This window comes from Myotis myotis, unplaced genomic scaffold (genome assembly GCF_014108235.1).
Source record: "Myotis myotis isolate mMyoMyo1 unplaced genomic scaffold, mMyoMyo1.p scaffold_m19_p_1, whole genome shotgun sequence".
NCBI classification, from domain to species: domain Eukaryota; kingdom Metazoa; phylum Chordata; class Mammalia; order Chiroptera; family Vespertilionidae; genus Myotis; species Myotis myotis.
In genome coordinates this window covers 110,695,674-110,720,032 of record NW_023416313.1, presented here as the reverse complement: position 1 = coordinate 110,720,032, position 24,359 = coordinate 110,695,674, and the positions used below count along the sequence as shown (strand labels likewise).

The 24,359-nt window shown below is 39.9% G+C and overlaps 2 pseudogenes; both read right to left on the bottom strand.

Moving 5' to 3' along the window:
• Positions 1-11,110: 11,110 nt before the first annotated feature.
• LOC118659787 lies at positions 11,111-12,837 on the bottom strand (annotated as a pseudogene).
• A 4,761-nt stretch (positions 12,838-17,598) lies between these two features.
• On the bottom strand, positions 17,599-18,478 carry LOC118668285 (annotated as a pseudogene).
• Positions 18,479-24,359: the final 5,881 nt, after the last annotated feature.

Here is a 24,359-nt window from a genome sequence, read left to right as displayed (position 1 = left end):
GAATGTTTGCCTGCTAAACCAGGGACAAATTTGGCTGCGTTCTCCACCCTCAGAGTCTTATTTCTGTGAGTGTAGTGGGCCTCATCTCTTGTGGCCTGGGGCTGGGAAACTCGAACTGGGAGGGGATAATACAGTAAGAGGTTGAGTTAATGACCTTTCCCTAAAATCTATTAGACCTCTATGCATTGTCTCCATAAGAGGATTTAGAAACCATCAATCCCTACAATTCCTCCCCACACCTTTCCATTTCACAAATGAGTGAGCTTACCTCCAGAGCCTATAGACACTTGCCCAAGTTCACCCACTATTAATGGCAAGATGTCTCGATCCCAATCTATCATTTCTCTTCATATTACTTTTCTGGACTATAAAAGCTCTTCATGACCAGATCTCTCCTGATAATTTTTAATTCTTACAACTCTCTAACTTGGTCTGCTAGTCTCATCAGGGCAGATTTTCACTGTTATATAAATTCTGAAATCTGAAAATCCTGTCTCTGTTCTTAGCTGTTCTTGTGCTGTCATACTATCCCCTTTTCCTTTCAAATGTCTTATGTTTGACTCGTCTGTGCCAGTATTGGAAAGAATGTGGATTTTAGAACCAAGTATTTAATACTACAATTTAAATGATTATGGGCAAGTTAATGAGTTTGTTTCCTCATAGGATGGTTGGATGAACTGAGGCAACCTGAGCAACAAGATTGTGCAATAGTAGGCCATCAAATAAGGTCTGCTTTCCTTCCTTATTCCCTCTCATATCCACATCACCCATGGTGCTTTTCCTGACCATCCTATCTCACCCCATCTCAGGCTTTCTGTAGTCTCTCAGTTCAGCCCAGAGTTATACTGCTGTCTGATGTTTGCTCTTTGTACCAATTATTAGTATTGTTTACAATTTATTACCCCTTCCTTGTAAGAGTTGTCTGTTTCTACCTCAAGGATGTTGAGCTTGATCATGTGACTTGTTTTGGCCAATGGAATGTGAATAAATGTGACCTGTACCTGTTCTCCTTAGAGAGTCTGTGAGTTTTGGCCAGCTCTCACTCTCATCCCTTCCCCACAAGAATGGCTTGTTGCACACAGGAGCTGCCCCTGTAGCTGGGGTTCCAGGATGAGAAAATGTGCAGTGCTGTGGTATTGACCTGAAGTGTGAGCATGAAATAAAGTTTTGTCATTGTAAGTCTATGGGATTGTGGGATTGTTACCACTGAAGATTCGCTAATTAACTCTTGTTTTCTCTGTTGGTCTTGTTTCCAGAGGTAGACTTCAACTTCTTTAGTTCATAAACTCAGATGCTCAAGAAATTTAAGATTTTATTTCTATAACTACTCTGCCTCCAAGTCTCTATTATATTGGATAAGTAAACAAAACAAAGCCAAACCCTCAATAATCAACTTCAGTATTTCTTAGAATCCTCTCCCTCAAAATACCTTCCTGATATTGAACCATGATTATTATGGGGTAGTAGATTTTGTTCAGATGGCATCATTCCTGCAGACATGACTTCTTTAGATCTGGTGGCTCTCTAGAGCCGTGCCCAGGGCATGGGAGTCTTCAGCAGGGCTGCCCAATATCCAGACAAGATCTGTTTCCACTGCTTTCTCTTCAGTTTCCTGGGATTAAGCAAAGCTAGGTTCCCTCTGTACTTGAGACACAGAAACCCTCTCCCTCTCTTATCCCTTCCCCTAATACAGAAGCACCATTTCCCAGTCTTGGGGAAATCCTTCCTCTTTCAAGTTTCTATAAGAAACTCTGTCTTTGCTCTCAAATCCTCTTCCCATAAAAATTGTAAGCTTCTGCTTTCTTGCCATGCACCTGTTTGCCCTGAGGCAAGGAGCATAGAATTGACTATACCTATTTGACTGTGGTGGAAGGGAAAGGGAAAAATTAGGGAACAAAAATAACTTAGTATTTCAAATTATTATCTAACCACATTTCTAATTTAGAGCAGGGTTTCTCAACCTTGGTCCTATTGATATTTGGAGTGGAATGTCTTTGTTGTGGATGACTACGTATCTTGTGCACTATCAGATGTTTAACAGTATCCCTGGCTTCTACCCACTAGAGGCCAGTAGCAACTTGACCTCTGGGTTGTGACAACTCCAAATGTCTTCAGACATTGCCAGATGTTCCGAGGGCGGGGGAGGGGAGGTGTGGAGGGCAAAATTATACCGAGTTGAGAACTACTGATTTGGTATATGAACTGAGTTATGACTTTGCTTTCTGCAAGACTTATATAGTATTTAACCCATAGGAGGTACTTGCTAGATATGTCTCACTGAAGGAATTAAAATAGTACATTTATTTATACTTTGGATGGGGGGTGGTGTTACAGTTCATCTAAATGGGGAAGTGAAGATAAACTAGTAAGTTTGTCTTAAAAACAGTTGTTTTCCTCCACCCTTTTGAAGATATGTGCTCTGTATGGGTGAATGTACAAACTAATTATTGTTACTGAAGAATTCTAATGGAATTCTGAATTTAGTCACTCAACCAGGGTGCTGATTAACAAAAGGTTGGTTGGTTGGAAAAGCATTTATGAAAAGGAACAACAAAATAAGTAATTTACATTCCAAAGAATATGATTCCTAGGAGGGCACAGTCAATTGTAGAGTTCTGCTAACACCACAGTCCCAGAATGTGCCGTCGGAGGGATCTGTGAGAGCGGAGGATGAAATGTGTGTGGGAACCCCACCTGCTGCCGTGTTCCAGTGCCCATAGAGACCTCGCCACAGTGAAAGGGGCTTTTTCCATGGAAAGGTGAGAGATTTGGGCATGACGTTTTCTTAGCAGGGCAAAGACTCCACAGTTGGCAAGATAAGAGATGATATATTCTTTCAGTAGAAGTAAGTCTTTGATGCATGTATATTAGAGTTGAGGAAGGCATTACAGGAAAATTGTTATTTATGTTTTATAGGAAATTAATTCTACCACTTTTCTCAGGCAAAACGGTAACCTGATTATGAAGGCAAAGAAACTAGCAAGGAGCAGCATCACTCGTGTTCCATGCTGTTTATGGCCTGATTGCAACAAATGCAGGTGCTTTTATTTTCAGATACACGACAGACAGTCTGTCATCTTGGGCTTTTAGAAATTTATATATGCAAACACTTGGCAGAGCAGGTATCTCTGCAACCTTTCTTAACAGTAACAGACTGCTATTCAGCGCTTGGGGTAAAATTTAGTGGGTACCTCTCATTTTGGCATATATACGTGTGAGAAGAAAAACCTTGTGTCGTAGGATTACTTCACCAGTATGATATTTTAGAAATTCTGAGGTTTAAATTACCATGAGGCTATATTATTAAAGTGAGAGATTTATTCAGTCTATACTACAAATTCCTGGAGAAATATATGTGCTTATATTTATATAGGTAAAATAAAAAATGTAAATAGCATATCTGGACACCACTTTCTGTTAGGCAGCGTTTTAGCTGTATGATGATTTTTAAAGGATCAGAATGTAAAAAATTAGGTTCATAGGGAACCAATAATTTAAAAAGAAATTTATTTTTTAAATAATAAGCTATGACTGCTAAACCTTAGAATAGTTTTTAGTCTAATTAAAAAAAAAAAAAGATTAGGTGTGGTATGTTGCTCATTTGGTGATTTACTGATTCCTCTCCTTGTCAATGGGGATCCCAGTCCTGAGAGTATGTACGTCACAAAAATCTTGCTGGACACAGCATATCACCGGAGAGCTCCCCTTTTCAAATTTTTACTCCCAACTTTAAGAAGTTTCAGTCTTACCTTTTCTAGATCGCACCACCCTGAAAGTGCCCCTTGCTTTCTCTCTTCAAGTTATATCTGCCACTTTCTCCAGATCAAGCCCAAGCTCCCCTTGTTCCCAAATTCTTTCTTAACTTATGCTGATGATTTTTTTGCTGGCAAAGCCTCCACACTTAATTTTAGAATTTGCTCCCAAAATGGGGTTATTTCAGTGTATTCCAAAATGTGTTATAGGGAGCACAACTCTGTGGGATGTTAACAGACATCACATGAAAAAGGGGGTCATGTTGGAATAGGTTTGGAAATCCTGTGTAGAAAAGTTTTGCCCCCTCCCTCCTGAGCCCACATCAGAACTTCTCAATGATGTGAATCTCCAAGATGGGAAAGTAATACGTCGTATTTTACTTGCTCACATATCTTTTTCTTGTAATATTTTTAAACATTCTATAGAGCAAAACAGACTTTGGAAATGTCAAGTTAGTCTTTTTTTTTTTTTTAAATATATTTCTTTATTGGTTTCAGAGAGGAAGGGAGAAGGAGATAGAGATAGAAACCTCAATGATGAGAGAGATCATTGATCGGCTGCCTCCTGCACACCCCCACTGGGGATTGAGCCTGCAACCCAGGCATATGCCCTTGGCCGGAATCGAACCTGGGACCCTTCAGTCTGCAGGCCGACGCTCTATCCACTGAGCCAAGCCGGCTAGGGCTCAAGTTAGTCTTTATGACTAGATGATGCTGGCTGTGCGCATGCTAGAAATGAGTGGGGTAATTGAGTTCAGAGGTAAAGAATAAAAATGTTAGTGGAAGTCAGTAAGGGAGCATTATCACAAAGATACCAACCACTGCAGATCAAGATCAAATGGGAAGTAAATCTGAGCCAGGTCCAGGTAGGCATCAAGAGTCTAGTGGACAGGGTGACAGATCCAGGAACCTGTGGAATAAAGAAATGGCTTTGAAAGTGCTGTGCTAATGTCAGAAAACCAACATGGTAAAGAGGCAGAAATGGGTATAATTATTCATAAATTCAACAGATATTACTGAGCATTTATTATGGTATTAGAGATAGGGTTTACAGGAATGAGGCCACTAAGTAGGACCAGCCAGCTAGCTGAAGATCAGAGTTTGGACTGGAGAGACAGAGGAATGGTGAAAACCAGACACTCAAGACATTTGTGCAGATATTGAAAAGCATAGATGGGGGTGTCCTGCCTGAGAGGAACAGACAGCTGGACTTGGCCAGGGGCTGACATGCTGTCCATGCCACGATGGAAACAAAGAGCAAACTTTTTGCTGCCTAAAAACTTCTTGGGTTTCAAGAATAGAGAGCCCCTTTGTAGTGGATGAACTCCCCTTCCAATTCCTTCTCATTTGAGAAGCACCTGTCGTATTTCTACAACCATTTGTCTCTTTTATCTACTTATTGAATGAATCCCCACTCACATTCTTTTATTTCCAACTACTGTTCTAATACAGGCATATTAAAGAACTTAAAAAAAAATAAGGCAATTTGAACCCTCTGAAATAGGTCCTTATTCTTCCTGCCATGAATGTCCTGTGTCCACAGCAGGACGTTCAATTAGCAAATCAATGAATCAGTATTTTAATTATACATTTATCTGGAAGGAAAATGCTAGTTTCACTTCTGCACTATACCTTACTTGTGGGACTCACAGTGTGACACTGACTGAACCTGGGTTCCTGTGGTGAAATGAGAGGTAGTAAAATGCAAACATGTTGGAGGAAATTTGTTCACATTTGTTCATGGGTGTTTCTGTATTTAGCAAGTAGCAAGAATTCTTAGTTGCATGAAAAAAATTAGAATTGACTGTAGGCTAGGAATAATCCTAATTAAGAAATTTGCTAATTGTTATTCCCTGCTGTGTCTGTAGACTATATTTAAGTTATGGCTAAGCATCTTGTTTTACCGAACATGCTCTCTACTGTTATCTTACCTTCCCAGCTAGATGATATGCTCTTTATGGCTGGGGTTGGTGCTCCTTCCCCTTATTTTCCTACTCCTTCCCCTCTTCCTTGCTGCTGCTCTTTCTTCCTTTGCAGCTCTTAAACCTAGAGGCCCCAAAGGTCTCATTGAATATCTTCCATCAAAATCTTCAATAGAAACATTTCTTTCAATGCCTTTATGGTTAGATAAACCTTAAACTGAGAGGGAGGGATGGTGAAAGAACTGGGTATTGACGAAGCCCAGCCTCTCTGTAGACTGTGGTGCATGCACACTCTCCTGGGTGAGAAAAGGGAAACACCATTTGTTAAATAGAATCTTGGGAGATTTTGTTAACCACATGATCTCAACCAGCTCTTAAGGACTGGAGGTGGTTAGAGAGAGAGGCTTTGAGAGAAATCTAAGCTCCAGACTTAAAAAATAATTCCTCCAATCCTCTCCAAGAGCCAACAAGTCCATCCTTCTCATGAAACTTCTGGAATATCACAATCACTCATATCTTTGTGGCTGTCATCTGTATATAGCAACCTTGACCCTTGGTCACTAGAGGTCTAATCTAGCTTTTAAAGAGGCCCAAAATGTGACCAGACTTCATTGGCTCCCATACTCTAAAAGGTATTAAATTATTGATTTTATATACCAGATGGGGAAAACTGATATACTTTTCCTTCTCTCTTTATCTCTGTTTACAGAAGGATTTAATTGGGCACAGGTTTGCAGGCATATTTGTTTGACAGAGAAGAAAAGGAAGAAAGGAAAGCCATTAGATATCCGGCCACTCAGAGCCACCCTGCCTTAAGTTGTTCCCTAGCAGTGACTGGGAGAGGACCAACAAGGGACAGTTTTCTCCTTCTGTGTTCACTGCTAACTTTATCTTAAGTTGGTACATAAAATCACACTTCCACCCTGGTTAAGCATACATATGATGGAAAAGAATTTGTGGGTCAGTGAGTAATTAGAACTATTTCTTTAACAAAAATGTGAGTCTAGGACTTGTATGCATGCATATAAGCCTAACCAATGGACATAGACCCCAGGGGGGTGAGGGCATGAGTGGAGGGGTGAGGGTGGGGGGCAATGGGGAATAAGGACACATATGTAATACCTTAATCAATAAAGAGAGAAAAAAATAAAAAAAGATAAAAAATAAAAATAAAAAAATAAAAAAATGTGAGTCTGAGATGTTCAGACAGAAAGTAAAAAAGATGTAAGGATCACAAAATAGTTCTCCATGAAACACTGGGCTAAGACTTAATTTAAAAAGATATTGTGAATTTTTAGGATATTTTTACTAAAGACCATTCAACCTCGGCTGTAGGAATAAATATTAAGAGGGATAAAGCACTTTGGGGTTGATTCATTATCTTCAAATTTTTTCCCTTTTGTGCCTCTAAGGAATTTTGAAAAACAAAATATTTCTTTCCACACTTTTAAATTAACTTCTAAATTTTTAAAACATAAGTTTAAGTAAATGCAAAAGATGTAACTTAGCACATGTAAATATGGACATTTGAAAACAAAGCTGTTGCAACATTCAAAGAAGAACTAACACCTATCCTCCACAAACTATTAGAAAAATTTCAAGAGGAAGGCACACTTCTAAGCTCTTTTTATGAAGCTAGAGTTATCCTAATTCCAAAACCAGATAAAGGCACCACAAAGAAAAAGAACTACAGGTCAATATCCCTCATGAACATAGATGCTAAAATCTTCAACAAAATATTAGCAAATTGGATGCAGCAATATACTAAAAAATCATACACCATGATTTATTCCAGGGATGCAATGCTGATACAATATTCACAAATCAATAAATATGATACATCACATAAACAAATTGAAAGACAAAAGTCACATGGTCATATCAATAGATGCAGAAAAAGCGTTTGACAAAATCCAACACCCTTTTTTGATAAAAACTCTCAGCAAAGTGGGAATAGAGGGATCATACCTCAACATAATAAAAGCCCTATATGACAAACCTACAACCAACATAATACTCAATGGGCAAAAACTAAAACCATTTCCCCAAAGAACAGGAACAAGACAGGGATGCCCACTTTCACCACTCCTGTTCAACCTAGTATTGGAAGTCCTAGCTATAGGGATCAGACAAGAAGAAGAGATAAAAGGCATCAAAATTGGAAAGGAGGCAGTAAAACTGTCATTATTCACTGATGACACAATACCCTTGTACATAAAAAACCTCAAATACTCCATAAAAACTACTAAATTTAATAAATAAATTTGGCAATGTAGCAGGATACAGAATTAACATCCAGAAATCTATGGCATCTTGAATTTTCAGAGAAAGAAACCGAAAAACAACCCTATTTACCATTGTAACAAAGAAATTAAGATACTTAGAAATAAACTTAACCAAGGAGGTAAAAGACTTGTACTTGGAAAACCACAGGACATTGAAAAAAGAGATAAAGGAAGATATAAACAAATTGAAGCATATACCATGTTAGTGCATTGGTAAAATCAATATTAAAATACCCATACTACTCAAAGCAATCTATAGATTCAATGCAATCCCTATTAAAATAACAACAGCATATTTCACAGATCCAGAACAAACATTCCAAAAATTTATATGAAACCAAAAAGACCCCGAATAGCTGCAGCAAACTTCAGAAAGAAGAACAAAGTTGGTGGGATCACAATACCAGATATCAAGTTATACTATAAAGTCATTGTAATCACAACAGCCTGGTACTGGCACAAGAACAGGTATATAGTCAAAGGAACAGAACAGAAACCCCAGATATTGACCCAAGCCATTAGGCTCAATTAATATTTAACAAAAGAGGCAAGAGCATACAATGGAGTAAAGACAGTCTCTTCTCTTCAACATATGATATTGGGAAAATTGAGCAGGTACATGCCAAAAAATGAAATTAGACCACTAACTTATACCATACACAAGAATTAACTCAAAATGAGTAAAAAATTTAAATGTAAGTCATGAATCCATAAAAATCTTAGAAGACACCATAGACAATAAAATCTCAGACATCTCTCATAGCAATATCTTTACAGATACATCGTGGCACAGGAAACTAAGGTGAAAATAAACAAATGGGACTACATTAAAATAAAAAACTTCTGCACAGAAAAAGAAACCATCATCAACATGAAAAGAGAACCCACTGCATGGGAGAACATATTTCTCAATAATACAACTGACAAGGGGTTAATTCCCAAAATATATAAGGAACTCATACAACTTAACAAAAGGAAGACAAACAATTTAATTAAAAAATGGGCAAAGGACCATTTAGACATACAGATGGCCAAGAGACATAAAAAAGTGCTTAGAAACTAATCATCCAAGAGAGGCAAATTAAAATGACAATGAGGTATCACTTCATACCTGTCAGAATGGCTATATTAACAAATCAACAAAAGACAAGTGCTGGTGAGGAGGTAGAGAAAAGGGAACCCTAGTACACTGCTAGTTTGAATGCAGACTAGTGCAGCCACTACAAAAAACAGTATGGAGTATCCTCAAAAAATTAAAAATGGAACTCCCATTTCACCCAGTGATTCCGCTTCTAGAAATATATCCTAAGAAACCAGAAATACCAATCAGAAAGAATATATACACCTCCATGTTCATAGCAGTGCAATTTACAATAGCTAAGATTTGGAAATAGCCAAGTGCCCATCAGCAGATGAGTGGATAAAAGAGCTGTGGTAAAAAACAAAAACAAAAACAAAAACAAAACCTGTGGTACATTTGCCCAATGGAATACTATGCAGCTGTAAAAAAGAAAGAACTCTTATCATTTGCAACAGCATGGAGGGACCTGGAGAGTATTTTGCCAAGCAAAATAAGCCAGTCACAGAAGGATAAGTATCACATGATCTCACTCATAAGTGGAATCTAATGAACAAAACAAATGGATGAACAAAATAGATCCAGAGACATAGAATCATGGAACAGATTGTTGAATCTCAGAGGGAAGGTGGGGAAGGGTGGGTGATTAACCAAAAAAATTATATGTATATATGCATAACCCATGGACACAGACAACAGGGTGATGAAGGCCTGGGGTGGGGCGGGGCGGGGGAAGGGGGTATATGTAATACTTTCAACAATAAAGACTAAAAAAAAAGAAAATAAAAAAACTAAAGCTGACTCTGCCAATAAGTAAGTAAAAGAAAAGAAAAGAAAATAACGTTGTTGCATCCTTCTGATTTTATCTTATTACATTCCTCTTAGAGTCTAAAGACCACAGTAATTTACATTGAACTTGGATTGATTTTAATATATTTCTCTCATCATGAGTTTCACAGTGTAATTTTTTTCTGTATAGAGTTATTATTACTGGTTGGGATAATTACTAAATATAAAAAGTAAAAATTAATTGCAAATGTATCATAGGTGGAGACAGAAGTTTTATGTACAAATATAAGAGCTAGTTTTAGATAGAAGTTTTAAAACTAGTTCTCATATTTGTAGATAAATTTTGCTAGAATGAAACAGAGTTAGCATCAATATTAAATCTATCTTTCATTTTTTATATTTGGAGTCATTTGAAATCTTGTTCAGAAGGGAATAAATGGAAAGTTGTTTTTCAGTGTCAATCAATTTTTTTGGACTTCTTTCAAGTTGAATGCCAAAAAATAAAAATAAAAATCAACTTGTGGTCTTTCATTAGAATAGGAGGAAAGTTCTTAGTGAATTGTTTGACTTGGTCTTTATTTAACTGAATTTCAAGCAGTAAATTGGAAACCATCTGACTTATAGAGGGATACAGAGCCCCACTAGAGAGTCACTTGCTTTCTCAGCAGATTTTGAATGGTCTCCTTGTTGCTGGTGGTTTCTGCATTGAGGGTAAGGCACTGATGTGAGATTTGGCATGGGCCTGCCTGCCTTTCTATCCTAGAAGAGGAAAGGGCTCTGGTAAAAAGGAGGAGGGAACAGAGAATCAGCATTGTGCCTTGAATGAATTTGTTCTCAGGAAGATCACTTTCAGAAAAGAGAATATATGGCACTTGAGGATCTTGAGATTGATTCTCTCTTGGACTGCCCAAGAGCCCAAGGGAAAGTTTTTGCACACATGGACCCATTAGAAGACCACTCATTCAGGACTGATTATAAATATGCTTATGCTATTGGAAACAGGGCCCTTTGAATAAAACCTCAAGAATTTGAAATTATTATTATTATTTTATTTTTATTTTTAAAATAGGTTTTTATAAGTAATGTATTCAAAGATTTTGACCCACTACATAAAGAATCCCACTCCTTAAGAAAAATATACAAGTTTGGTAAGAGTTTAAATTTTGAGAGAGTCAAGCCTGATGCCAAGCCTTGAGATTTCTACTGCTTCAGTGCCAAAGGACCAACGGAAACAATTTTAGTACACAAAACTCCAATATGCTGTATAGTTGCTTTTCTCCTGTGTCAGACAGCTTTCTTCTGCTTCATTAACCCCTTTTTTGTGCCTTGATGGATCTTGGAATCCAGTTTCCAGATTTTTGGATTTCCTTTAATAGGAAACTTCACAATCATTTCCTTGGGAATTGTGCAGATAAAAACAAATGGAGACTCAGATTCTTGACTCATATCTGGCTACTGATCCTTAAATTAATTCTAGGACAAGCAGTCAATTAGGTCCACACAGCCCAAAAGACAACTTGATGGATAGTCATTGGGAAATTCCACATTTTTCCCACAAAGAAAACGATATGTAGTCTGGAGTTCGGAGACTTCTTGAGGGGGAGGATCTTTTGGCTGTGGCTACTATCCAAAGTCATCCTCTGTGAGGGGTGTACCAGCTTCTTCCCTCCACCCTTTAAATCCCTCTGACAAGCAGAGAAGCCCAAGGCTGATGCATAGAGAGGCACCAGCCACCATCAAAGGCTTCCTGAAATTCTTCGTCCTGGATTCACAACTGGTGCCAATATGAGTTGAACTCTGGTTCTGATCCTGCTGAATGGAAAGCCTTCATCTGTGTGGCTGCACCTGTCTGATCTATCCACTGGGGAGGGGACTGGTACAGGTTGGGACTCACCAGAATTCCCAAAGGCTCTTCAGAAGATCTACCCAATTTGGTCAGTGATTGGTTTAAGGTTCCACTGGCAATGGCCTGTATTGATTGTCTCATCTAGTTTGCTATAATACTCGGCTAGTGGCTTTTCATCTTCCACAATCTTTTTGCCTGCAAAATCAATGGTGATCTTAGAAAGTTGAGAGGCATGTCAAAATTCTCTCAGTTTCTCGTCTTGCTTCTGCAAAGTTTCCCGCTCAATCTTGGATAACCACTGATTAGAATCACTGGCAAAGTAACCTGACTCATCATCAATTACTTGGGTCCTTTGAATACTAGTTCTATCAAACTTAACAGTTTGTCTTTATGCTTGATAGCCTTCTCCAGACCAGACTTAAATCGAAACTCTTGGTGAGGAAGAAGGTCCTTCGTAGAGATGCCCACTTTTCCAGAATTCTCCATCCCTGACATTAGCTTCTTGAGCAATTTCTGGCTCTTGTTTGAGTCACATTGTAAAATATCCTGTCTTCACGAGTACATACCAGAGTACCACAGAATAAGCAAGGACACAGACTATACGCCCCAGATCACACAGTTATTGATCAGTTTGTGCTTCTGGCCCAGGCAATCACAAGGGTGGCGACCTGTGATCAGGACTGCAAGCTTGTCTTGTCCCTCTTTTGTGTATAAACTGACAAACTTTGTCTTCTTCTTTAAGGGGTTGTTGTTCCCTTGTGCCTTGGCCAAATCAAAAGGTGTTTTGACTTCTATGGTTGTGTCAGGTTCAACAAATGCAGGAACCTGTCTGTTTCTCCCTTTTTGCCTACTTCTCTTTAGCTGGTCTCCTGATCTCTGCCCATCTAAAATTTCATCTTTTTTTGAAGGACTGCTGCAGAACATCAGAAATCAACTCCTGATCATTCTTTTGCCATTTGTTTATAAGCTCTTCTATGAATTGCCCTTTTTTGCCCTCATTTCCCTGAAGGAGGTCAGCAACATATTCTCATATCCCTTCGGGACTTTCAATTGACAAAACATATTGCATGATCTCCTCACTGACTTCCAGGGCAAAAGTTTTCCACAAATGCTGAGTACACCAGCCCACCAGCTGCTCCAAGGGCACCGCCCCAGCCACCTCCATTTTCCCCAGCAGAACGGCTGGGCTGAGAAAGCCTGGAGTCCTGCGCCAGACTAGTTCCCTTCGCAATAGCGACTTGCTTGCCCGGGTTCCACCAGGCTGCACCGCCCCGCCATAGCGTCGCCTCCCCTTCCACCTGTGCTGTTATTATTATTTTTTAAATATATTTTTATTGATTTCAGAGAGGAAAGGAGAGGGAGAGAGAGATAGAAACATCAATGATGAGAGAGAATCATTGATCGGCTGCCTCCTGCTCGCTCCACACTGGGGTCCAGCCCGCAACTAGGGCATGTGCCCTGACTGGGAATCGAACCTTGACCTCCTGGTTCCTAGGTCGATGCTCAACCACTGAGTCATACCGGCTGGGGAAGAATTTGAAATTATTTAACCTATGAGAAAAGCAAAAGCAGGAAAGGAATATAAAAAGATACAGCTTGGTGGGTAGAGAGCAGTTACTCTCTATTTTATTGAAATTATAATAGAAATCAATATGAGTGTAGACCAGGGTGCTAAAGGGTTCTACCATTGGAATGTACTATGCTGGTAAGTCATATTTTTTTGGAGGGATTTAAAAAAAGTAACTTGGTTTGATAATGAAATTTTCAAGCTTTGGGAGAATGCTAGCAACATACTTTCTTTGCTTGATCAAAGGAAGGCCAGGATAAAAGGAACACATAGAGTGAAAATTATTTTTAATAAAGTTTACTTGATTTGAATATCTGGGAGAGGAGTTGCTGATTGCTTATAGTAGTATGATGGGCTCTATTTTCAAATAAAGTTCCGCTTTCCTCACTGACTGGCAGTGTAGCCCTGGGAGATATTTTAATGATCTCAAAGTCTCAGTTTCCATATCTGTAAAACAGCACCTACTTAGGAGAATGAGGATTAAATTAGATAATGTGAATGATTAAATGGAAGATGTTTTGCATGCTGCTGGCACCTACTAATTGCTCAGTAAGTAATAACTATTAGCCAGAACCAGTAGGGAATTTTAGTAAAATAGGTTCACTCGTTAGAGCTTATGTGAAGCCTTTGACTTTTGACAGCCTCTAATATTCCAGTTTTCATTCAGCTCATTCAAGCTGTATTGAAATGCATAGTAATAAGTCAGTGTATTTTTCATCCCTTCAGTGTAGCACAGCGGAGAGAAGAGTGGATTGGTGCTTTAGAGTCTCTGGCTTGCCCGCTCCGGTCTGCCATTAACCAGCAGTGGGTCATGGGCAGATTACTGGGCTACAGTATCATATGCGAAGAAATGAGGCTTTTGGTCAAAACTGTCTGTATGCAAGGGGCATGTGCTAGTGTAAATGGATAAGGTTGTAGGAGTGTAGTTATGGTTAAGAATGAACCTGTCCTATTACGCAGCCTACGAAAAGCCCGTGTTGGCTTAGCAGAGCCACGAAACCAAAGTCCCAGCGGGAGGTGTGTGCTGAGCTGGACTTCCAATGTGTGGTCCCACATGTAGGACTTAGAGCTTTATTTAAGCTCCATAAATCTTATTCTTTGGATACATTTCATCCCTTTAAAAAAACATTTTAATTTGATGCCCTCTTGAATTTTCTGTTATTAATACTTGGAAAAAGATCCTTTCATATAATAGACCAAATAATGCAAAAAAGAAAAAATGCAAATATAAGAACATAAAAAGATGTGTCAGAAAGAGAATTAAAATTATGTTGACAGCTTTCTTTTCCTGTTAGGAACAGGTGAAACTTTTCTAAAAGATGAAACTGGTTGGCGGTGTGTAGTCAACATTTAACACAATGAATATGGGCAGAAGGCACTTGTGGTTCCATCAGATTCTGATGAAAATACATCTAAGAATCGACGTGACTTTTCAGCCTGCAAATTTACATTTGTCAAAGAAGGCCTCCTGTAAGGATTCCAGAAGGGTTCTGATCCTGTCTGCCTCCCGTGTCTTTTTATAGTGTAAGCTTTCAAGCTGAAGTAGGAGCTGCTAATTAGCACAGACACCAATCTTCACCTTTTAACTCCTGCAGAAGAACCCACTCGAGTTTGTGAAGTCTGCAGAGCAAAGGTAATTGCCCATTTTTCTTAAGTTAAAAAAAGTGAAAAGTGACTTAAGGTTAACTTTCTGTTTCTTGGAAATCTCACAGTAGGAGTCTTGAGGCAGCCACATTCCCTTTGAACTGAGAGCTGGATAGGATTGATGGTCCAGTCACTTTCAGGGTGTTCCAGTCGATAATTGAGAACGCTGCAAAAGCATCATAGCTCATCTAAATACCACTTTAGAAAGTTCCAGTTTCCCTCATGGGGCAAGAAAGGCAAATGTGTGCTCATTATCACTGTACATGGCTTCTGCCAATTAGCCACATTCCAGAAGCATCACCAGAAGTCGGAAGTCTTTTTGCAGCGTGAGTCAGGGGTGCCCCATGCCTAATTAGCTAGATTGAATTATTCAGCATCAAATGGGGAACCAGTCAGGACTTCCAATTATAATTCAGAAATGTTTCTGTTTTACATTGCAATAAAAATAACACTCTGGAGTGGAAGAATCAGATAAGGCACAGTTACAGGAAATGCTGGGGGAACAATTACCAAGAAGTGAAATTAGAAAGCTTCAAATGGATGGGTGAAACCTGACTGGAATAAACATAGCCTTCCTCTCAGTAAATTGTTGAGAAAATGTTCCTCACGAAGACAGTAAAATCTTTAGCCTTGTAGGTCATGAACATTCCAGGAATGGTCCAATTTTTATAAGACTGGTTTAATACTATGGGATGGGATTGGACGTTAAATTCTCACTTGATATTACAGTTTGAATCTCCAGTGAGACTTAGCCAAGTAGTGCCAGGTGGAAGGGTGTTCCTGGCAAGGCATATTATATTTTATTGGTGGCAGTGATGAGTCTATTAAACTAAGGAGATTTCAGTTTAAATAATGATAACGTTGATAATGAAACTATGTCCTTTCTTAACTGGTGAAAATATGAATGCTTCTCTTTACATTGGCTCAGGTTCGTCATTAATGACAGAGATGGTTAACAATGAATATAAAATACCTCCTTTTCAGGTGTTGGGAAGGAGGAGGTAGGGAATCCCATGACAATTCAGAGTTTCAGAACTGGCATCTGGAATGATCAGACTCTGATCTTCAGAATCAATTTGATTGTTCCCTATCTAGCTAGAGCAACTTGGTGAGAGAGAAATGATATTGGGACTTAGAAAACGCCTAAGAGTGTTGTCTGTATCTTAACCACAATGTCTAAAAGTGTGTACTGAAGGCTTCTATTTACAGAATTACATTTGAATATACTTATCCTAATTCATGAAGTAGTGCTATCCTGAGTGCACTGTGTAGCCACGGACACTGAACCAGTCGGCATCCATCTCATCCAGGCTAAGAGATGATACTTTTCTGAGCCTGGTCTGTGTCAGAACATTTTACTGACTCAGCTGACTTTCATAATGTCATTAAAGGGTAATAGTATATTAGTTTCGTATTTCTGTTGTAACAGAATACTACAAAGCTAGTGGCTTAAACCAACACTCATTCATTATCTTACGGAGCTGGAAGTCACAAGGACACAGTGGTCTCCCTGGGTTAAAAATGCGGGTGTTGGCAGGGCTGCCTTCTTCCGGAGGCTCTCGGGAGAATCCATCGCCTGGGTTTCCAGTTGCTGTGAGACAGTGTGCCAAGCAACACTGGCAGCAGCCTCATACATCTCGTGGTTACCATGTCTTTCAATTGTATCGCTTCCTTTTGAGCCTGATTTAATCCTGTGTTGTTTTGTACGCTAACATGCCGTACAGGTGTGTAGCCTAGGAACCATAGGCCACGCCGCATACAGCAGGTGTGCAGTAGGCTGTGCCCCCTAGGTTTGTGTAAGTGTGCTCTTTAATGTTCTCACAACAACAAAATTGCCTAATGATACATATCTCTGTCATTAAAAGACTCATGATTGTATATGTTGGCTCTAGTTCTTCTCCATGGCCACACTGTGCTTAAGCCACCACTGTCCCTGTTACCCAGACAGCACTTTGTTCACTTTTCTCCCTGCTTCCCCTCTTGCATCCCTACAATCTACTTTCCAAAGACCAATTAGAATGATTTTTTTTAAAAGAAAATTCAAATTAGATCTTATTACTCTTGCTTAAAACCCTTCAGGAGCTTCCACTGTACTCAGTATACATTTTAATTCTGTAACAAGTTCTGAAACCTCTCGCAGGGTCTGGCCCTTGTTTGTCTCTGCAAACTTACCTCATGCTTTCTTCCCTCTTGCTCACTGTTCTCTTACCAGTTTTCTTCTTAATCTGTAAATGCATGAAGTTCTTCCCAGCCTCGGGCCCTTGCGCATGCTGTGCCCTCTGCTCTGCGTGTTTGTTCCTCTTGCTCTTTACACGGCTGTTCCTTTCATCTGTCAGCTCTCAGCTGATCAGGCAACTTAAACAAGTTCTTCCCTTCTCATTATTCTTACCACAGCCCTCTGTTGTTGTCTTTTCTTCATAATTTGTACTATCTGTATGTTTCCTGAAGGTACAGTGCCTGGGACACAGGAAGTACACAATGGGAATTTAAAAAAAATCCCAGCTTGTAGGAAAGGGACCAACTATTCAGTCGGAAGAGATAATACTTTCCTCTCACGTTGCAGGGGGACCAGGAGAGAATTCACAGTGCACTTAGTTTGGTATCTGGTATAGAAGAAGCTGCTGTTACTTTCTTTATTTTTTATTTTAATGCTTCCACTGATTATTTTATTCAGAAAAAATAAAACAAAAGAAGAAGCAAAGACAAAAGTCCTGGTCATTTGCAATGTCTATCAGTTTTCAATTTGACCTGCCTGTCCAGAAGTATTTCATGCAAAACTCCATCTTTCCAGGCCTTTAAAGAATTTTACTGTCTTCTTGCTTGTTTTAAGTTTGTAGTCCTGGAAGCTCTGAAGTCCCCCCCCCCCCCCCCATAATTCACACCATTTAATATTTCCTTTGTCTTCTGGGATACCAGCTTTTTTCTTAGTTTCTCTTTCAGCTCAGGATCTAATCTTTATCATGTCTTCCTCTCCTGTTGCTTTACTTTTTGCTTCTATATGGTCTCTTTCATTTCATCTGATAAAACAGCTACTTGAGGCCAATAAAATCATTTCCCAATCTTGAAAGACTGGCTCCCATTGTTCTCTTAGTCCAATCACATGTGAATGCCCAACAAGTCCATCTGAATTTATACCAAGATATGTTCCTTAGCCAGAGTTTAGGGCAATTCTGGAATCAGACAAATTTGACAGCTGTAAGCTGGTCCGGAGGATTCGGACCCTCATCAGCTTCCTTATATGGAGCTCCCAGTGCAAAAGTCCATTGTCAAATGCATGTATGTAGGTTTTTTTTTTAAAATTCATTTCAATCGTTCTGGCTCCTGAAATTTCACCAAAGTTTGTTACTGTCCATCAGATTCCAACAATATCAAGTTGGGTTTCTTCATCCTTTTTTCCCCTCTCCTTCTCTTTGCTCTTTTTCTTTTCATTCTTGGCCTTGGTGGCCTTGAGCACGGGTTTGGTGGACCTCACATAGGAGTGTTCTGCCCTGGTTCTGGGGATGCTTCTGTAGAAAGGTGGGAGCTGGCTCAGGATAAAACAGCTCGACTGGCCAGGAAAGGGCGAGGGAGAACCCAAGCTTGAAAGCGCAGGCATGCGCACGCACAGGTGGCAGCACGGCGCCTCGGCTCAAAGCTGTTGTTACTTTCATAAATGGGTTAGACAGTGTTTAAATGCAAAATTCCATACTTATTTATGTCTGTCAAATGCATTTTAATTTGTTTAAGGGGAGAACATATGGATTCAATCCCATTCCCAGGCCTTTGTGTGGATCAAATCTGCCAGAGGAATCCCTCCCTCTTCCTCGGAGGCAGCTTTCGCCCTGGTTCCTGGTTCTCCCAAGAGCTGTTGGCCCTAATTGGACACAGACCACTGCTTATTTAACTTTAATAATAGTTCTGCTTGTTATTAAACAGAATTAATCTTCATTAAGCCAATTTATTAAAATCATATTCTATTCTGATTCCTTGGGGGATCTGTTTCCTTTGCCTTTATGTTTCTATTCTAAATTCACTTAATTTTCTCTTAGAGGGCATTTCCTTCCTTACTTTGTCCTTAGTTAAAATATGAGAAAGAGCTTATGGAAGGGAATCAATGGGAAGCAAATTCCCCTGACTTTGTTTCTTGAATATAGTGGGTTGTATTTCCTTTTGCTTGTTATTTTAACTAAGAGATAAATTAATGGCAAAGGCCGACTTGTTTCCTTGGCTTGGTGGCAGTTTGTCAGTTCAGAACAGGTCCAGTTGGTTTGTTTTTACTGCCACATGGCCTTGGCTCACCAGTTTACAGTCAAAACAGGACTAGTAAGTCATCATTTCTCTGCTGGAGTCAATGGGGATCAATTTTCCAGCCTCTAGAAACATCCTCCACAAATCTCTGAAAGTACTTTGCAGAAAACTCTCTAGCCTGGTTCAATCAGCATCCCTCCAAAATTTATCATCTGCCTTGACACCGGAAGTTACTCTTGCTCACAGACTAAGCTGCTCTGCTGGCCTGCATCCAGGAGAACATTCTCTGGAGATGGCTTCTGGGTGGAAGGGCTAGTAGGTACTAACCTGTTCACATTCTGTTCCCTGGCACCAATATAATAAACCATGTGGCTTCCGTGGGCATATAGCCTGAAGTTATTGGCAGACATTTTCTTTTGCCACATCAATATGTATAGAATTAACCCTAAGGCATTGTCCCTATTAAGACTGACTCCTAAAATAGAGGGTTACTGCTGGATACATAACTGTCACTCTTTAGAGAAGTCCTTTCTTAAGCTCTGATATTTTGTTTTAATACTTAAGAGGAAATACTTATTTCAGGTGGAGTTTATTGTTTTACATTGTAGGTGTAATGTAAACTCTCTCATACTCAATTAGCTCTACTCAATCAAGATTGTACAAAAGAATTAAGCCCTGATGTCTTAAGGCATTCAGTGAATATAATGGATTAACTTCTTGGCTATATCTCTAGAATGGTGCTACTAGCTTTGTTCCATTTTTGGAAGAATTGAGAAAAAAGCCAGACAATCATTTTCTGTAGGACTCAGTTCTCCAGTAGCATTCTGATAAAGACTCTAGGGAACCTAGTGTCTACTTGAAAATCATGGCTGTGTGGAATCTACTCTTTGTGAGGCACTCAAATGCCTGTGTTGGAGATGCAGCCTCCAGTGTTTATACTAAAGGTATTTCCTAATCCATTAAGGGGTCCACCTATCACATCGACCAGGTGAGGTTGCTGCTTGCCTTCCGTTTGTTTCTCTTGGATTCAGCACCATCTCTGGCCTTCATTTCCCCTTTCTCAGTGCCGGTGCAACACATGCACTGTAAATCCTCGTTCTAGTCTCTGTTCTGATAGTTACTACCTCTCTGACCTTTCCCAATCTCTCCTAGTCCACATTAGAAATAATAATATGAGTCATTCATATATCACAGGAGGATAAAATAAAATGATCTTGAACATTATAAAATGTAAAGCCACATAACTATTGTAATGATTCAGGCAATTATAATTGTAGAAATGGGCAATTGATCTAGATGGATCCACATGAACATGGGGCTCAAGTTCAGATGAACACAGCAGGTCATACACCCAATTCGAGCAGCCAAGAAAGTTGGCATAAAGCACTAGTGCTCAGGACATCTGATACCATCAAGGACAAATAGAAATATATATTAAAAAAACGACATATTACAATTTGAAAATAAAAATAAAATAATAGCTTAAAGTTATAGAGCACGTTATATGCCAGACAGTATTAGGTATTTATTTAATCCCTGAAACACCTCCATAAGATAGGTACTATCATTTTCTTCTCCATATCATAGTAAGGAAATTAAGCCTTAGAAAGTATAAGTGACTTGCCCAAGGTGACACAGGCAATGGCTGGCATAGCTACATTTTGACTCCAGAGAGAATATTCATATCTTCTATTCCAGGCTGTTTTAAGTCAGATACTGATAAAGTACTTGTCAGTAGAATGACCTTGAAAGTGGGATGGCAAAGTCAGATAAGGCCATGAGAAACAATCAGAATTTAATATATTTTAATATATTTATGAGTCAGAAGGTCCTATCAGGTATGAAGCATATTTATGAGTCAGAAGGTCCTATCAGGTATGAAAAAAATGCAAGATTCTGTCATACTCAGAGATATCGAGAGCTAGATGAAAGGATGTTTAAAATCTTAAGAGCCAAAGAAATTCAAAATCCAAACAGGTACTGCTGCAGCCTGAGTGGGTTATAAGGAACTCAAGAGCCACTTCTCTTTTGCTCTGAAGTTCCCATTGGGGACTGTAAATAGGACTCAGTAGGTCCATCAAGAATTCAATGGGTACTGGAAAAAATAAAATTTAAAATAAAGGAGAGGAAGGGAATAGAGAACTAGAGATGAATTGAATAAATGTTGAAAACTTTATGACAGATATCTGGTCACTTTAACATTTTATTTCAGGGGACAGAGCATGATTAAACTAAGTACTTTGATCAGGACATCTGATATAAATAATTTGTGCTAATCTTAAATTAACTACATTTTCTTTGGATGATAAAAGTGACTAATTATTAATGATTGCTATTGAAATCAGCAGATTAAATGTGTGGTAAATACACAAGTCAGATGATATTATCAGAACCTATTTATTGAGCCCATATATATCAGATATTTTGGCGAGTAGCTATTGTACATTTATTTTATACAGCAACTCTGTTTTGTGTCCTATATCTTATAAGTATTTCCATTTTACACATGAAAAAATGGGGCTTACAGAGGTTAAGTCATTTATTTACTCAAGGCTACATGCCACTTGGCTAGTAAGTGACAGAGGTTGGATTGAACTAAACTCCATCTGATGCTAAGGCCATACAGGGCATGTCTAACCCTTTCAGCAGTGGCATACCAAGGTTGGGGGTGGTTTTCCCCAACAGGGAAGAGCATTGTATCACTGACATTGTTTAGAATTACCGACCGTGTTACTAGAAAACAGACTGACTTTAAGTCGGTTTTGTTGTTGTTTAAAAATTTTCTGCACACAATGCACCATCTTATTGTCTGCATCCAGGACAGTGAGAAGGTGGGAAAAATGAGGAAAGGACAAAAGTTAATAAGTCGTTACTATTGTGGGCAACTATGACTCATTCTCACTGGGAACCTGTGAAAAACTGTGTGGACACATCTCAGAACTGTCCCAGCGGAGGACATGGAGGCTGGGGTGGTTACTCACCAGCCCCTGTCCCCCACTGGATGGGGATTTGAGGGCCTATGCCATGAATATCCTAATTCAGCCTGTTTGTTTCTCAGCAAGTTCGCCTTTAAAGAAAGCTCCCAGGTAGAGAGGCGGAGATACAGGTACATGAGGTGGGAAGCTGTTGAGACCTGTTAACCTGTGAATTAAGGAGGGCAAGGGGATCTGTGGTTAGGCACCAACAATATCTACTATACCACAGTGTGGTTTAAGGAACATGCTGTGGACATCTCTCCACCCAAGGCATCATATTAAATGCTTAAGTAGTTTGTCTGTATTTTAATTAACGGAGTAGGCTGCTTGGATTTATGTTTTTTTTTTTTTTTTTTTAAAATATATCTTATTGATCTCTTCACAGAGAGGAAGGGAGAGGGCTAGAGAGTTAGAAACATCTATGAGAGAGAAATATCTATCAGCTGCCTCCTGCACACCCCCTACTGGGGATGTGCCTGCAACCAAGGTACATGCCCTTGACTGGAATCAAACCCGGGACCCCTCAGTCTGCAGGCCAACGCTCTATCCACTGAGCCAAACCGGTGAGGGCTTGGGTTTATGTTTGTATCCTGGCATAGCCACTTGGAAACTGACTCAAGTAGGTCTGTCTTTTGTGTCTGGGTTATTGCTGGAAAGAAGAGATACTTCCTGAGCAGTGTCTGTTATCTCTTCCATTAAAATCTTTTCAAAGAACAACAGAGACTTCCTGATCATTAGTGGCAGTGGCATTTTTCTCAATTTTCAGCCTCTTTGACCTCTATGTCCATGCTGTCAACTCCCTCTCCTCCTCTTCTTCCCCCTCCTCATCCTCCTTTTCTTCCTCCTCCTCCTTCTTTAATAGCTTTTACTGTTTTATTTCCAGGTAAAGGATGATGGTAGAGATGAGGTGGGATTTTGTCTGGAAGAAAGCTTCTGGGTGGATCTTGTAGTGTATCTTAAATTCATTTTGGTAAGCATATATGACTAGTGATGGGCAACTTTAGACAGAAAGAAGGGTTATTTGATTAACATCTGATTCCTTTTCCTAAGAAAAATCCCTTGCTGATAATGCGGTTTATAAACATTGCTTTTTGCAGAGAGTGGTGGGTGACCTTCATGGGACCAAGATGAAATTTTTTCTGCTCCTGTGGATAATGGTTGCACTGCATCAAAGACCTTGACCCCAGAAGCAGCATAACCTCATTTGGCAGTGGAGAGCAGACAGCAGCTGAATGGCGCACTCTCCCCTGGCTATTGTGGTAAAATTGCAGGCATACATGAGGAATGGCTACATCCAGAGGGATAGAAACTTTTATTCAGAAATTTAGCAAGGGATTTGAGTATCAAATTAGAGGCTATAAAAATCTTATCAGAGGAAATATGAATTTGCACCAAATCATATTTCCCTAAGAAAAGAAACTATTTCCTTTTGCATTTAGTTGCCATGTCTTTTTTTTTTAAATAATTTTTTATTGTTGACAGTATTACAGACGTCTCCCATTCCTCCCTCTTTACCTCTCTCTGTCCAGTCCCTCCCATCCCTCTCCAGGTCTTAACTACCTTATTGCCCATGTCCATGGGCTATACATATCCTATATAATAAAAGGCTAATATGCAAATAGACTGAATAGCAGAACAACCGAATAATTGAACAACTGGTCACTATGACGTGCGCTGACCACCAGGGGGCGTGCGCAGAACACGGGAAACTGGCGGGATGGTGGAGCAGGTGAGCAGGGGCACCAGACCAAGGCAGGGCACTGGTTGCTGTCATTGGGGCGAGCCTCTTGTGTTAACTGAAAATTCTTTGCTCCCACATACCACAGTCCCATCCAGTGCTCACACCTCCTGCTGGTGCCGGCCTTGCTCATACCTGCTGCCAGCGCTGGCCCTGATTGCTTGACACTGTCAACAGGTGTGAGTGGTGGATGCCAGCCCCAATTGCCCCTCAGGGCTTTTCCACCTCCCCCTGCTCCTGAGAGGTGATCGGGGCCAGTAGCTTACACCCATTGCCAGTGCTGGCCACGCTTGCACCTGTAGCCGGCCCCGGAGCTGCTGCTTGCACCTGCTACTCGTGCCTGGTCCCGATTGCTCAGCACTGACAGTGGGTGAGATTGGCGGCTGCTGGCCCAGATCACCCCTGAGAGCTTCTTCACCTCCCCCTGCTCCTGAAGGGTGATTGGGGCAGCAGCTGCTGCTGGCACCCGCTGCTGGCGCCGGCCCCAATCATTCTGAACATCAGCAGTTGTGAGTGGGACCAGCATCATCAGTGCG